Source organism: Eleutherodactylus coqui, chromosome 10 (assembly GCF_035609145.1).
Source record: "Eleutherodactylus coqui strain aEleCoq1 chromosome 10, aEleCoq1.hap1, whole genome shotgun sequence".
Taxonomy (NCBI): Eukaryota; Metazoa; Chordata; class Amphibia; order Anura; family Eleutherodactylidae; genus Eleutherodactylus; species Eleutherodactylus coqui.
The window spans coordinates 142,749,581-142,763,673 of record NC_089846.1 but is presented as its reverse complement, the minus strand read 5'-3'; positions in this window follow the sequence as shown (position 1 = coordinate 142,763,673).

The window sequence follows — 14,093 nt, the reverse complement described above, 5'->3', positions numbered from 1 at the left end:
GCTCTCTCATATGTCCGTCGTCTCTCCTAATAGAGCTCTTAGGTTCTTGTCTCCATTCTTATTGACTAAATCTTCCTTGATTGTAATCAATATCCCCAAATATCAAGGTCTGTTGTGGCCTTTGGGATATATTCTCCACCTTTCCTGTTATAGGCACAATACAGCAACAGCTTTTGGCCTTCATCCATCAAATTGGTCAACTAGGTTCTATACCGATATGTGCCACCACATACACTCATGACACATAATCATATGTACTGCATGGTCTTCTGTACCACGAGCATACACCCTGTCAGCAGAATAAATAATGTCAGAGGTAAACATCCTGCCAGCAGCATACATACTATCAGCAGAATACATCCTGCCAGCAGAACATGTAATATCAACAGCATACATACTGTCAGCAGCACATATACTGTCAGCAGCACATATACTGTCAGCAGTACACATACTGTTAAGAGTACACATCCTGTCAGCAGCAAACATACTTTCAGCAGCACACATACTGTCAGCAGACTATGTACTTTCAGCACTACACATCCTGTCAGCAGCACATATACTGTCAGCAGCACACATACTTTCAGCAGCACATATACTGTCAGCAGACTATGTACTTTCAGCACTACACATCCTGTCAGCAGCACACATACTTTCAGCACTACACATCCTGTCAGCAGCACACATACTTTCAGCACTACACATCCTGTCAGCAGCACACATACTATCAGCAGCACATATACTGTCAGCAGACTATGTACTTTCAGCACTACACATCCTGTCAGCAGCACACATACTTTCAGCACTACACATCCTGTCAGCAGCACACATACTATCAGCAGCACATATACTGTCAGCAGACTATGTACTTTCAGCACTACACATCCTGTCAGCAGCACACATACTTTCAGCACTACACATCCTGTCAGCAGCACACATACTTTCAGCAGCACATATACTGTCAGCAGCACACATACTTTCAGCACTACACATCCTGCCATCAGTTGAGCATACGTTTATCACTTTATCTTTGTTCTGTCTCCATCTTGTGTCTTCTTGTCCTGCACTTCCTTGCCACCTCGTCAAATCATTTAGAGGATTGCTGGGAAAAAAGTGTGAAATTAATCAGTCACCTTGATATTTGTTCAAATGCAAATGATTTAAAAGTGAATACGAAATCATAAACTGTGGATTTTTTCATGATCACAAGTGAAAAATAAACTACATAAACAATAAAAGGCTTGTCTCGTTGCAATGTGCCTGCAGTAGTGGGGCTGCTCCTATGCGGGGTCACATGATCCGAATTGATGAGTTTATACCCCCAGTGCCTGACACTGCTATTACATCTCCAGCTCCAACTCTGAAGGACCAGAACGATTGTGCAAATGATCTGGATGAGACTTGAATTCTACATCATATTATTACCAGTGGAAATGCTTCCTACTGACCACAAGCATTACTGTTATATCACAAATAAACCACTAGAGGGCGCTCTTGTTCACTATTTCTACTTGTCATCACTACTAGTAGGATAACATTATGCTGGTTGTTGCAAAATAGCAAGCTTTACTTACTCCACATCAATTCCTGACAATTTTCAAGATTTCTGCTTGCTGCGATACAATAGAAACCATCATTGTTTCCATCCAGCGGACAACAATCAGTCCTGGTCATACGCTACACGCTCATCTGTCTGACTCGTTACGATTGTCAGAGCTGTGTCCCTTTAAAATGCTGATCAAGCTCTTAGAACTGGACAGCAGAATGGTGCAGTGCTACTGACTCTACCCCCATTGTTTGCGCCATTCTTTAGCTCACCCGCAGGCTGCATCAGGCCGTGGACAATGAATCCTCATAAAATTTACTCAAGAGATCCTACAAAATAGGAAATGCTCAGAGACGTTCTTCAGGCCGATACTGTTGCTCTCCTAGCCTCAGGATAGGTCATCAATAGTTAATCCCCTGGGACCCGCTGCTCGGGATCCACGATGATCAGCTGATCGCCTGGCCCACTGTCACTTCAATGTGTCGGATGTCATCATCAGGGTCGGAGGCGTCATTGAGGGCTTCACTACCACTGAAATCAATGGGAGTGCCACCTTCTTTTACTCCAACATGTCCAACCCCGGTGTCAGAGCCAGAAGTACCAGAGCTGACACTGATTTCAATGCCAGTGAAACCCTCTACGGTGCTTCTGCCTTCAACCACCAATGACAATGTCTGGATCCACTGCACTGACAGTGGGCCATGTGGTCAGCTGGTTGCTGGGGATCCCCAGCGAATAACTATTGATGACCTATTCTGAGGATAGGTCAGCAACAATATTTGCCTGGAAAACCCCTTTAAGTCGATCAATGGTCTGTCACAGGTTAATAAAGGCGGATCTTGTCTCTTCTGTACCTCAATGCTAAATCTAAATCCAGGGCCACCCCCAATGAGTTGAAGAATTGTTGTATGTGACATTCCATTATGGTCCTTATAGACTGGCTGGGGTATTAGCCCAATAACCCTTCATGAGTCAACAATGTGATGCAGCAGCCAAACAGGCAAACACAATTGTGGGATGTATTAAGAGAACCATAGAGTCTAGATCACATGAGGTCATTATCCCCTCTACTCCTCCTTAGTCAGACCTCATCTGAAATACTGGGTCCAGTTCTGGGCACCCCACTTTATACAAGACTGACAAACTGGAGCAAGTTCAGAGAAGAGTTACTGCAACACCCCAGAGGGGTACCCCGGACACTTGACAAACATGACGAGCTGGGAGGGTTAAGTGTTGGCTTGTCACGGCGGCACTCACAAGACTCTGGTTCCTGAGCGACATCACGCAGCCAAGGCCAGAGCAGGGAATTGCAGGCTACCTTCGACACCCCTAGAATAGGGAATGCCAATAAACAGAACGATGGGGGTAGTAGTTGCCAAGGGTGACTCCACCGTTCCCACACACCGGTATGCTACACGGCAGAGAATGAACACAGACACTGGTGAATAGTACTTTGGGTCCCCAGGAATAGTTAGGGCCCGGTATAAACTTTACTTGGAGTAACTTTGGCTAAGGGGGTAGGGGTCACTCCACAGACACTCTGGCAGCAATTATTTACTTTAAGGATTAGCACTCCACACTGGAGACGCATGGGTGTGACTTAGTAGCGTACTTCTACACGGTGATCCTAACTTTGGACGGCCACATAGGAAAAACTTGTGGGTCTGAATTGGTACCTCTGCATTGGGTCTCTCTATACAGAATTACCTAGGAGTGCTCTACGTTTTGGGGCTCACTCCACTCACATCCAGACTGCAGTCACTATGGGATATCTCTCCTTCTCCTCCATCTTCACCACAAGGAAGCTGAAGGTGCTTCCATGTGGCTCTGTGTTAGACTCTCTCACGTTGAAGGCAAGATGGAAGCTCCTTTTACCGCTCTCAATCATTACTATTTGTACCTTCACTTATACCACATTACATGACAGACTGATACATTTACATGCAGGCAATGATTTTATGGGAGTTAACCTCTCAAGTGCCGCAGCTGTGCAACACACACCCTGGAAATGACAGGACAGGCTTGCACAGTGCATCTAATAATAAAAATAATCTATAATAATCTTTATTTATACAGCGCCAACATATTCCGCAGCGCTCACAATACAGGGGAAATAACACAAGACAACGGCTACATGATGTAATCAGCTGATGGAAACAATAGGGGTGAGGGTCCTGCTCCAACCAGCTTACATAGTACAGATAATGGGGGGATACAGAAGGTAAAGGGCTGGAGATGTGTACGGTATGGCGGGGCGGAGATGTGCACGGTATGGCAGGGTAGAGATGTGTACGGTATGGCGGGGTGGAGAGTGGGGGATGCTTAAAACACAGACAATGGTGGCAGAATCGGTATGACTGCAGGTGCCGGTTGATTACGGCTATCAGAAGCTGCAGTTGGTAGGTCAGGGAGCATGTTATCAGGCGGAGTACCGAGGGGTTTGGTTTAGGGGATATGGTAGTCCTCCCTGAAGAGGTGGGTTTTTAGAGCACGCCTGAAGTTTAGTGTGTCAGAGATTGTGCGGATATTTTTTGGTAGTGCGTTCCTGAGCACGGGTGCTGCTCTAGAGAAGTCTTGGAGGCGGGAATGAGAGGTTCGAATTAAAGGGGCGCTCAGTCTGATTTCATTAGCAGAGCGGAGGTTGCGGGCTGGGTGATGGATTGAGATGAGGGATACAATGTAAGGGGCGCTGCACTGTGGAGGGCTTTATGGATGAAGGTAGTGAGTTTAAATTGAATTCTGTATTTAACGGGCAGCCAGTGCAGTGACTGGCACAGGGCAGAGGTGTCCGAGTAACGGCTGGACAGGAAGATGAGCCTGGCTGCCGCATTCAGGATGGATTGGAGGGGGTAGAGTCTGGTGCGGGGGAGGCCGATCAGCAGCGAGTTGCAATAATCAAGCCGTGAGTGGATGAGGGCAACAGTAAGCATTTTTAGCGTGTCCACAGTGAGAAAAGAGCGAATTCTAGCGATGTTTTTTAGGTGCAGCTGGCAGGTTTGGGCAAGAGATTGGATGTAGTGGGTAAAGAAGAGATCAGAATCGAATATGACCCAAAGTCAGTTGGCATGTTGTCTGGGAGTTATGGTGGTGCCACACACAGAGATGGAGATGTCAGGATGAGGTCGGTTAGTGGAGGGTGGAAATACCAGTAAGTCAGTTTTAGAGAGGTTTAGTTTTAGGTAGAGAGAGGACATGGTGTTAGAGACAGCGGACAGACAGTCGGTGATGTTCTGGAGGAATGTTGCTGTGATATCCCAGGAGGAGGTGTATAACTGGGCATCATCAGCATAAAGATGGTACTAGAAACCAAATTTCCTGATGGTCTGTCCAATGGGGACTGTGTAGATGGAGAAGAGGAGGGGGCCGAGGACCAAGGGGAGGTAGAGCCAGCAAAGCAGACACTGAAGGAGTGGTCGGCTAGGTAGGAGGAGAACCAGGAGAGGGCAGTGTCCTTTAGTCCAATGGAGCGAAGCATAGTGAGGAGATGTTTATTGTCGACAGTGTCGAATGCTGCAGAGAGGTCGAGGAGGATCAGTAGGGAATAGTCGCCCTTCGATTTGGCAGTCAGGAGGTCGTTTGACACTTTAGCCAGGGCGGTTTCTGTTGAGTGTTGGGGACGGAAGTCGGACTGTAGGGGGTCAAAAAGAGAGTTTTCTGAGAGATAACTTATAAGGCGAGAGTTAACCAGGCGTTCTAGTAGTTTGGAGATGAAAGGGAGGTTTGAGATGGGTCGATAGTTGGCAGCATCGGTCGAGTCAAGAGTTGGTTTCTTTAGCAGCGGGGAAATGATAACGTGTTTAAATGAGGAGGGAAAAATGCCAGAGGTCAGAGAAAGATTGAATATAGTAGTGAGGTGGGGGATGACAACTGGGGAGAGGGAATGCAGGAGGTGTAAGGGAAGAGGGTCACTAGCGCAGGTGGTGGGGCGAGTGAAGAAGAGCAGTCTGGAGACTTCTTCCTCTGACGTTGATCTAAGTACAGAGAGTGAACAGGAGCTAGATGCAGTACTGACAAGACTAGGGTCAGGGCTAGTCTGGGATTGGGAGGTTATTTCCTGCCGGATGTCATCAATTTTCTTTTTGAAGTACGCAGCCAGCTCTTCGGCACTGAGATCCGTCACCGGGGGCTGTGGTTTTGGGCTGAGAAGGCAGTGAAAAGTGTCAAAGAGTCTTTTAGCGTTATGGGATAGGACAAACAGGTATGACATTTATGGAGGGGACCAGGATGATGTGCTAGGCCACTACATTACCAAGATAGTGAGCGGTCTGCAAATCATGTCCTATGAGGAACGGGTAAAGGATCTGGGAATGTTTAGCAGAAGAGAAGGCTGAGAGGAGACTTAATAGCTGTCTACAAATATCTGAAGGGCTGTCACAGTGCAGAGGGATCAGCCCTATTCTCATCTGCACAAGGAAAGACTAGAAGCAATGGGATGAAACTGAAAGGGAGGAGACACAGATTAGATATTAGACAGTGAGGGGGATCAATGAGTGGAACAGGTTGCCACGGGAGGTGGGGAGTTCTCCTTCAATGGAAGTGTTCAAACAAAGGCTGGACAAATATCTGTCTGGGATGATTTAGTGATCCTGCCCTGAGCAGGGGGTTAGACCTGATGACCATGGAGATCCCTTCCAGCTCTACCATTCTAGGATTCAATATAAGTGCTGTTCTAAACGCCGATTGGCATTCGTTTCATTTTCCATGGCATGGGCCAAGAATCGGCTTATGTGGACAAACAATCGTAATCATGATCACTCGCCCCCATAAGCTGACTTAACATTTCCCCCTTCACACAGGTAGATGTACAGCCAATCAGCTCACTAAAACAGAACAATTAGCCAACGAATGAGCAGTCGCTTGTTTATGGCTCGTTATTAGTCCTTTTACACTGCCTGAGCGAATTAGTGTTCAGAGGAACGTTTGGCCCAATTACTGTCTCATGTAAAAAAAGGACTGTTAATTAGGATCAACATATCATATAAAACATAGTTGTTAACTTTTTAAAAACTACTTTCAGGGAGAGTCTAGATGCGGCATGTAGCTTTTTCGTACATTAACTAAGCCCTAAAATATTGCCCTTGAAGAAACACAGATCCCATGATCGGCGCCTGTCAAAGCGCACCCTATTATAGCTCTAGTAAAAGAGGGGTAGGTGCTGGCTCATGTAGAGATGTCTGATATTAGTTAGTTAGTTATCTCGCTTGGACGACGAGGGCCCGTAGCGCCGATCTAGAATGACCACGACCGAGAGCATTGTTCCATTCGGTGTTGATGTCGGAGGAGGTACCGTTGCCTATCTGTTGCACCCACAAGTGCTGCGGACGACCAGGGGCCCTCCGCCATCTGGCAGGGGGCTGTCTCTCGATTTTCCTAGCAATTGCTGCGGTTAGAGCACCGTGGGCGAGATAGCTTCTGACAAGCGTGCAACATGACCAAAAAATGCAAGTCGTCTCCTTGTTATTGTTTTTGTGATTGAGTCAAGCCCCGTGCCTGTATCTCACTGTTTCTGATGAAGTCAGACCAACGAACACAGAGAATCTGGCATTGGCATCGCATGTGGAAGGACTCCAGACGCTCAGTGGTTTGCGACAGCATGGTCCAGGTCTTTGAGCCGTACAATAATATTGGCATAACGCAGGTCTGGTAGAATCGGATCTTGGTCCTGGGTGTTATGTTCTGCCTCCACCAGAGGTTATCCAGGGACCTCATCGCCGAGGCTCCCACCGCTATTCTCCACAGGATGTCTGGAAGCGCTCTCCCATCTGTGTGCTGAACGCTTCCGAGGTACATAAACTCACTGACAGCACCAACTCTCTGGCCGTTTACGTCTAGGTCCGGAGGGACTGCGCCGGCTCCTAGATTCTGCAGCTTGGTTTATTGCCAGGAGATGTGAAGCCCAAGACAGGACGCCTCAAAATCGAACTGTTCCAGTGAGTGTCTCAGATTATTAGATGTGACATCCAAGAGTGCAACATCGTCGGCGTAGTCCAGGTCGGTGAAGTGGTACTCCGGAAGAGTGACCCCATTACATTGGACAATATGCTGAAGAATCCAGTCCATAGCCCTGCAGAAGAGTGCAGGAGACAAGACGCAACCTTGTCAAACACCAGGCAAGGTCTCAAAACTAGCAGAGGCTGAACCGTTGATACGGACTTTGGCGGATGTGCCCTGATGCATGTCTTTTAGTAGGTTTAGACTGGATGTGGGTACGCCAAAGCCACGCAAGGCCTTCCGGAGGGCTTCTCTGTAGACAGAGTTGAATGCCGCCTTGAGATCGACATACGCGACGAGGAGCTGTTTGTTAAATTCTCTATGTATCTCTGAGAGGAGCCTAAGAGTATGGCATCCATGGTGGAGCGGCCTGCAGTGAAGACTGACTGCTGGGGTTTCCGTTTGGAGGTCACTAGTGGTTGCATACTTGAGAGTAGAACGTGTGCGAAGACCTTGCCGGGAACCCAGAGGAGCGTTATCGGCCTGTAGATAGTGCATGTTGTGGAATGCCATCTGAGCTGGCGGCGCGTCCGTATCTAATTTTCTGATTAACAGAATGGACCTCTTCCCGTGACGGCGCATCCGTAGGCACAGAATGGTCATTCACAGCAACGGATGCGAGGTCATTGAGGTCATGGCACAGGTTTTCCTGTGGATGGTTTAGGGCGGATGGGAAATGTTCACGCCTGCGTTGAAGTGTCTCGTCATGGTTGGTACAAGGGCTGCCATCAGGTTTGTGGATTGGCGTATGCCGGTTGGTCCCTGAGGACCCTCGGATTCTGGCAACTGCTCCGTATGCTGCTCTTAGATTGTTTGACTGCAGACCTTCCTCAGCTTCATCAGCCAGAGCATTATAGTACCGCTCCCTGTCTTTCTTGGGCTTTCCCCTAGAACAAGCCCTTCAGCCTCTTATATTCCACTTGGTCGTCTTTAAGGCAGGCTTTCACCTTTGCTTCAAGGACCTGCATAGTGTCGTCCGTTAACCAAAGCTGCCTACGGAGACGCCGGTATCCAAGAATGGTCTTCGCGGTTTCACGGATAGCGTTTCTTGTGACATTCCAAGCAGCCGCTAGTTCATCTGGGAGATTGCCCAGAACGTGGAACCGGTTTTCGATTGCGATATTGTATTGACATTCAAGTGCTGGATTTTCCCTCAGGGAGTCAACATTTAACGAAGGTTGTGATCTGGTCTTATGGGGCGGACGGAGTGGAACTGCTATATCGGCAACAAGCAAACGGTGGTCTGTGTTTGCTGTATACTCAACACGATTTGACAGAATTGCGATGACGAATACATATATGGTCCAGTTCCTTTTTTGTACGGCCATCGTTGGATATCTATGAATGCTACAGCTCTGTAACTGATTTATGAGAGGGCGAAGGATCAGTGCCACTCCCTGGGTGTGGTCTGAGCCACCGGAGTATAATATGGTGGCGCTATTAATCTTGCGCTGGTCATGATGCAGTAGACGAGCTTCGGTGATGACGGCTACAGTGATGTTATATCTAGCCAGTTCGTTAATGAGTGCCACCTGGAAACCAGTCCCATTCAAAGTAAGGACATTCCATGTGGCAAAGCGGGTGACTGAACACGTCTGTTTTTGGGACCCAGTGATCAACCTTCATCCAGAAAGGGCCATCCCGAACTGAGCTTTTGGCTCGTTCTTTCATGTGTGCACTGTGAGGTGCTGGTTGGCAACGGGAACTCGGGTTGTCAGGGGCTCTAACCCTGGTGCTTGAAGTGCTAGCCATTGTTTTTTGATTGGGAGTAGAGATGAGCGAGCATATTCGCTAAGGGCAATTGCTCGAGCGAGCATTGCCCTTAGCGAGTACCTGCCCGCTTGAAAAAAAAGGTTCGGGTGCCGGCGCGGGGGAGCGGTGAGTTGCGGCAGTCAGCAGATGGGAGCGGGGGGAGAGAGAGATCTCCCCTCCGTTCCTCCCCGCTCTCCCCCGCAGCTCCCTGCCCGCCGCCGGCACCCGAACCTTTTCTCTTGAGCGGGCAGGTACTCGCTAAGGGCAATGCTTGCTCATCACTAATTGGGAGTTCATGGATACTGCGTCGCCTTGGGACAGACGGCGACGGGAAGTGCAGTAATGAGCCCCATTTCACAAGTGTATTGGTACTAGGCCTTTCACTGTTGCATGCTGTTGCCGTTTGCCTCGACTAGGAGGTGTATCCGCCTTCAGCAAGGAAGGAACCGCTGCTGCCCGGCCTTCAACAGAGCCTCGTTAGCCAGCCGAATTCGAGGTTCCTGACTGGCCTTCACGGCTACCGTAGCAGCCACAGTGCTTCACCCTGCCAGGCAGTCCCCTGCTTGACTGTTGCCTGTCTCCCAAGTATAAAACGACATTTGTTTAGACAAGACTTAGGTCTTATTGTTGAATATCCACTATAAGTGCCAGTGCTAACTTCTCTCGCACTATAACAGATCGGACCAGCAGCATCGTCATCGCCAGGGATGGCAGCAGGACTCTTCCACTCTTTTACAAGAGGTGTGCCTTGACAAGGTGGGCGTAAAACTATCTGAGGCTCTCTAATGAGCACCTCTCTGGTAATGCCCACAAAGCGCTATATCTTCTCTTCTTTTACATGGAGTGCCCCTATCAACAGTGTTAGATAGTGTACCGCCATGAGCAGTGCCACAATAAATCATGAATAGTCCCAGAGAGCCCCTATAAACAGTGCCAGAGAACCCCCCATGGGTAGAGACATCATTATTAGTCGCTGCGAGCCCCCATAAATGGAAATATAGCACCTTGAGAATACTCCCATGAAAAGTGACAGGAGGCCCATACAGGGAGCCAAAGTGTTCCCATAAATAATGCAGGAGAGGCCTATGAACAGTGCGAGACAGCCCCATGGAAAGTAGTACCCATTGGCGTCTGGTGTACTGCTTGCGTGGTAATCCCTGGGATTTAGAGGGATATTCCCATCTCGGGACCCCCAGTCCAATGTACTATTAATATGAAAGTAAAGCACTCCCCCATTTACATGAAAGTAAAGCACTCCCCCCATTACATGAAAGTAAAGCACTCCCCCATTACATTAAAGTAATGTACTCCCCCATTTACATGACAGTAATGCACTCCCCCCATTACATGAAAGTAAAGTACTCCCCCCATTACATGAAACTAAAGCACTCCCCCCATTACATGAAACTAAAGCACTCCCCCCATTACATTAAAGTAAAGCACTCCCCCATTACATGAAAGTAAAGCACTCCCCCCTATTACATGAAAGTAATGCACTCCCCGATTACATGAAAGTAAAGCACTCCCCCATTACATTAAAGTAAAGCACTCCCCCCATTACATTAAAGTAAAGCACTCCCCCATTACATGAAAGTAATGCACTCCCCGATTACATGAAAGTAAAGCACTCCCCCATTACATGAAAGTAAAGCACTCCCCCCATTACATGAAGTAAAGCACTCCCCATTACATGAAGTAAAGCACTCCCCCATTATATGAAGTAAAGCACTCCCCCCATTACATGAAGTAAAGCACTCCCCCATTATATGAAGTAAAGAACTCACCCCATTATATGAAGTAAAGCACTCCCCCCCATTACATGAAAGTAAAGCACTCCCCCATTATATGAAGTAAAGCACTCCCCCCATTACATAAAGTAAAGTGCTCCCCCCATTATATGAAGTAAAGCACTCCCCCCATTACATGAAGTAAAGCACTCCCCCCTATTATATGAAGTAAAGCACTCCCCCCATTATATGAAGTAAAGCACTCCCCCCATTACATGAAGTAAAGCACTCCCCCATTATATGAAGTAAAGCACTCCCCCCATTACATGAAGTAAAGCACTCCCCCATTACATGAAGGAAAGCACTCCCCCCATTACATGAAGTAAAGCACTCCCCCATTATATGAAGTAAAGAACTCACCCCATTATATGAAGTAAAGCACTCCCCCCATTACATGAAAGTAAAGCACTCCCCCATTATATGAAGTAAAGCACTCCCCCCATTACATAAAGTAAAGTGCTCCCCCCATTATATGAAGTAAAGCACTCCCCCCATTACATGAAGTAAAGCACTCCCCCTATTATATGAAGTAAAGCACTTCCCCCATTATATGAAGTAAAGCACTCCCCCCATTATATGAAGTAAAGCACTCCCCCATTACATGAAGTAAAGCACTCCCCCATTATATGAAGTAAAGCACTCCCCCCATTATATGAAGTAAAGCACTCCCCCCATTACATGAAAGTAAAGCACTCCCCCCATTACATTAAAGTAAAGCACTCCCCCATTACATGAAAGTAATGCACTCCCCGATTACATGAAAGTAAAGCACTCCCCCATTACATGAAAGTAAAGCACTCCCCCCATTACATGAAGTAAAGCACTCCCCATTACATGAAGTAAAGCACTCCCCCATTATATGAAGTAAAGCACTCCCCCCATTACATGAAGTAAAGCACTCCCCCATTATATGAAGTAAAGAACTCACCCCATTATATGAAGTAAAGCACTCCCCCCCATTACATGAAAGTAAAGCACTCCCCCATTATATGAAGTAAAGCACTCCCCCCATTACATAAAGTAAAGTGCTCCCCCCATTATATGAAGTAAAGCACTCCCCCCATTACATGAAGTAAAGCACTCCCCCCTATTATATGAAGTAAAGCACTCCCCCCATTATATGAAGTAAAGCACTCCCCCCATTACATGAAGTAAAGCACTCCCCCATTATATGAAGTAAAGCACTCCCCCCATTACATGAAGTAAAGCACTCCCCCATTACATGAAGGAAAGCACTCCCCCCATTACATGAAGTAAAGCACTCCCCCATTATATGAAGTAAAGAACTCACCCCATTATATGAAGTAAAGCACTCCCCCCATTACATGAAAGTAAAGCACTCCCCCATTATATGAAGTAAAGCACTCCCCCCATTACATAAAGTAAAGTGCTCCCCCCATTATATGAAGTAAAGCACTCCCCCCATTACATGAAGTAAAGCACTCCCCCTATTATATGAAGTAAAGCACTTCCCCCATTATATGAAGTAAAGCACTCCCCCCATTATATGAAGTAAAGCACTCCCCCATTACATGAAGTAAAGCACTCCCCCATTATATGAAGTAAAGCACTCCCCCCATTATATGAAGTAAAGCACTCCCCCTATTACATGAAGTAAAGCACTCCCCCCATTACATGAAAGTAAAGCACTCCCCCCATTACATGAAGTAAAGCACTCCCCCATTATATGAAGTAAAGCACTCCCCCCATTACATGAAGTAAAGCACTCCCCCCCATTACATGAAAGTAAAGCACTCCCCCCATTACATGAAGTAAAGCACTCCCCCCATTACATGCCGTTTCATAAATGCCCCCTTCTCTTGAAGAGCTGTAGTGTTCTCTCACGTTATTGACTTATCGTTGTGGGGGGCACCCAGTCACCTCTACTACCTGCGGATCCTGAACATGTGAACACGCCCGTGGGCCGGCTTCTCACAAGCGCTTGCGCATTTGTGTCTGCATGAGCGCCGCGCATTTGTGTCTGCATGAGCGCCGCGCATTTGTGTCTGCATGAGCGCCGTGCATTTGCAGAGCAAGCTCTTTTGCGTGCATCACCGTATTTAACTGTTCCTTCTCCGTGAGCAATTGTGCCCCCAAAAAATCCACACCAATGCGCCGGCTATTGAAATGGCTAATTAGTCTAATGAGTTCCGGATGTGTTCCTGTGTAATTACCCAGCGTGTCATCATCTCCTAGCGGATTGCGTGCGTATTTGCGCACCCCCACTGACTTCTATGGTGACTTTTACTGCGCAAATGGAAAGTGCGCAGAATATGTGCAGGAAAAACACGTACGCCAGGAAAGCTGCTGAAATCAAGGGGTTCGGTTCACTGCGGATGTCGTGCAAAGTAGAGGACGGCGAGGTTCAGGCCAGAGCAGCCCCAAGGCGGAGGCCACAGGTTCGATTACCGCCACAGAAAATGAAGGAAGCAGCAAAAATATTCTAAAAATGTGGGGCCCTCTTTCTGCATTCCACACAAATCAGACTGAAATGTGGAACGCGTGAGACCCCAGTGTGTAACCAACATGTAAAAACATCCACAATGGATATGCTACAAAATGTCGGTGATTCCTGTCAGACTGATGGGGAAATGGTGCAGACCACTGCTCCTCCCATGCATGTTATCTATGGTAAACAAACTGGGTCTAAATTCATTAATTCCCATAATTACAATGTGTTTTTATTTTTAGTAATTGTGAATACTGTTAATTTCACCCTCATTATATAACAGCACCGAGATGGATTATACTGAGAGTACCAAGATGGCTGAAATTCACAATGTCCTGAGCGGCGCACGAAGCACGCAACGTCTTGGGTGGACAAAGATGGCCGCACGTTACTAGTCTTTCCGGGCGTTGTCATAGGAGACGGTCGTTCTTAATTTGATTGGTGGATTTTACTCCCGCCTATGTAATAGTAACCAATCAGCGAATTCAGAGGCTCAAGTTTAGGGATTTGATTGGTTGGATTTGCGGCCACGCTGTAATTTGTCATCAGAGGGCGGTGCTGCGGAGGGGAC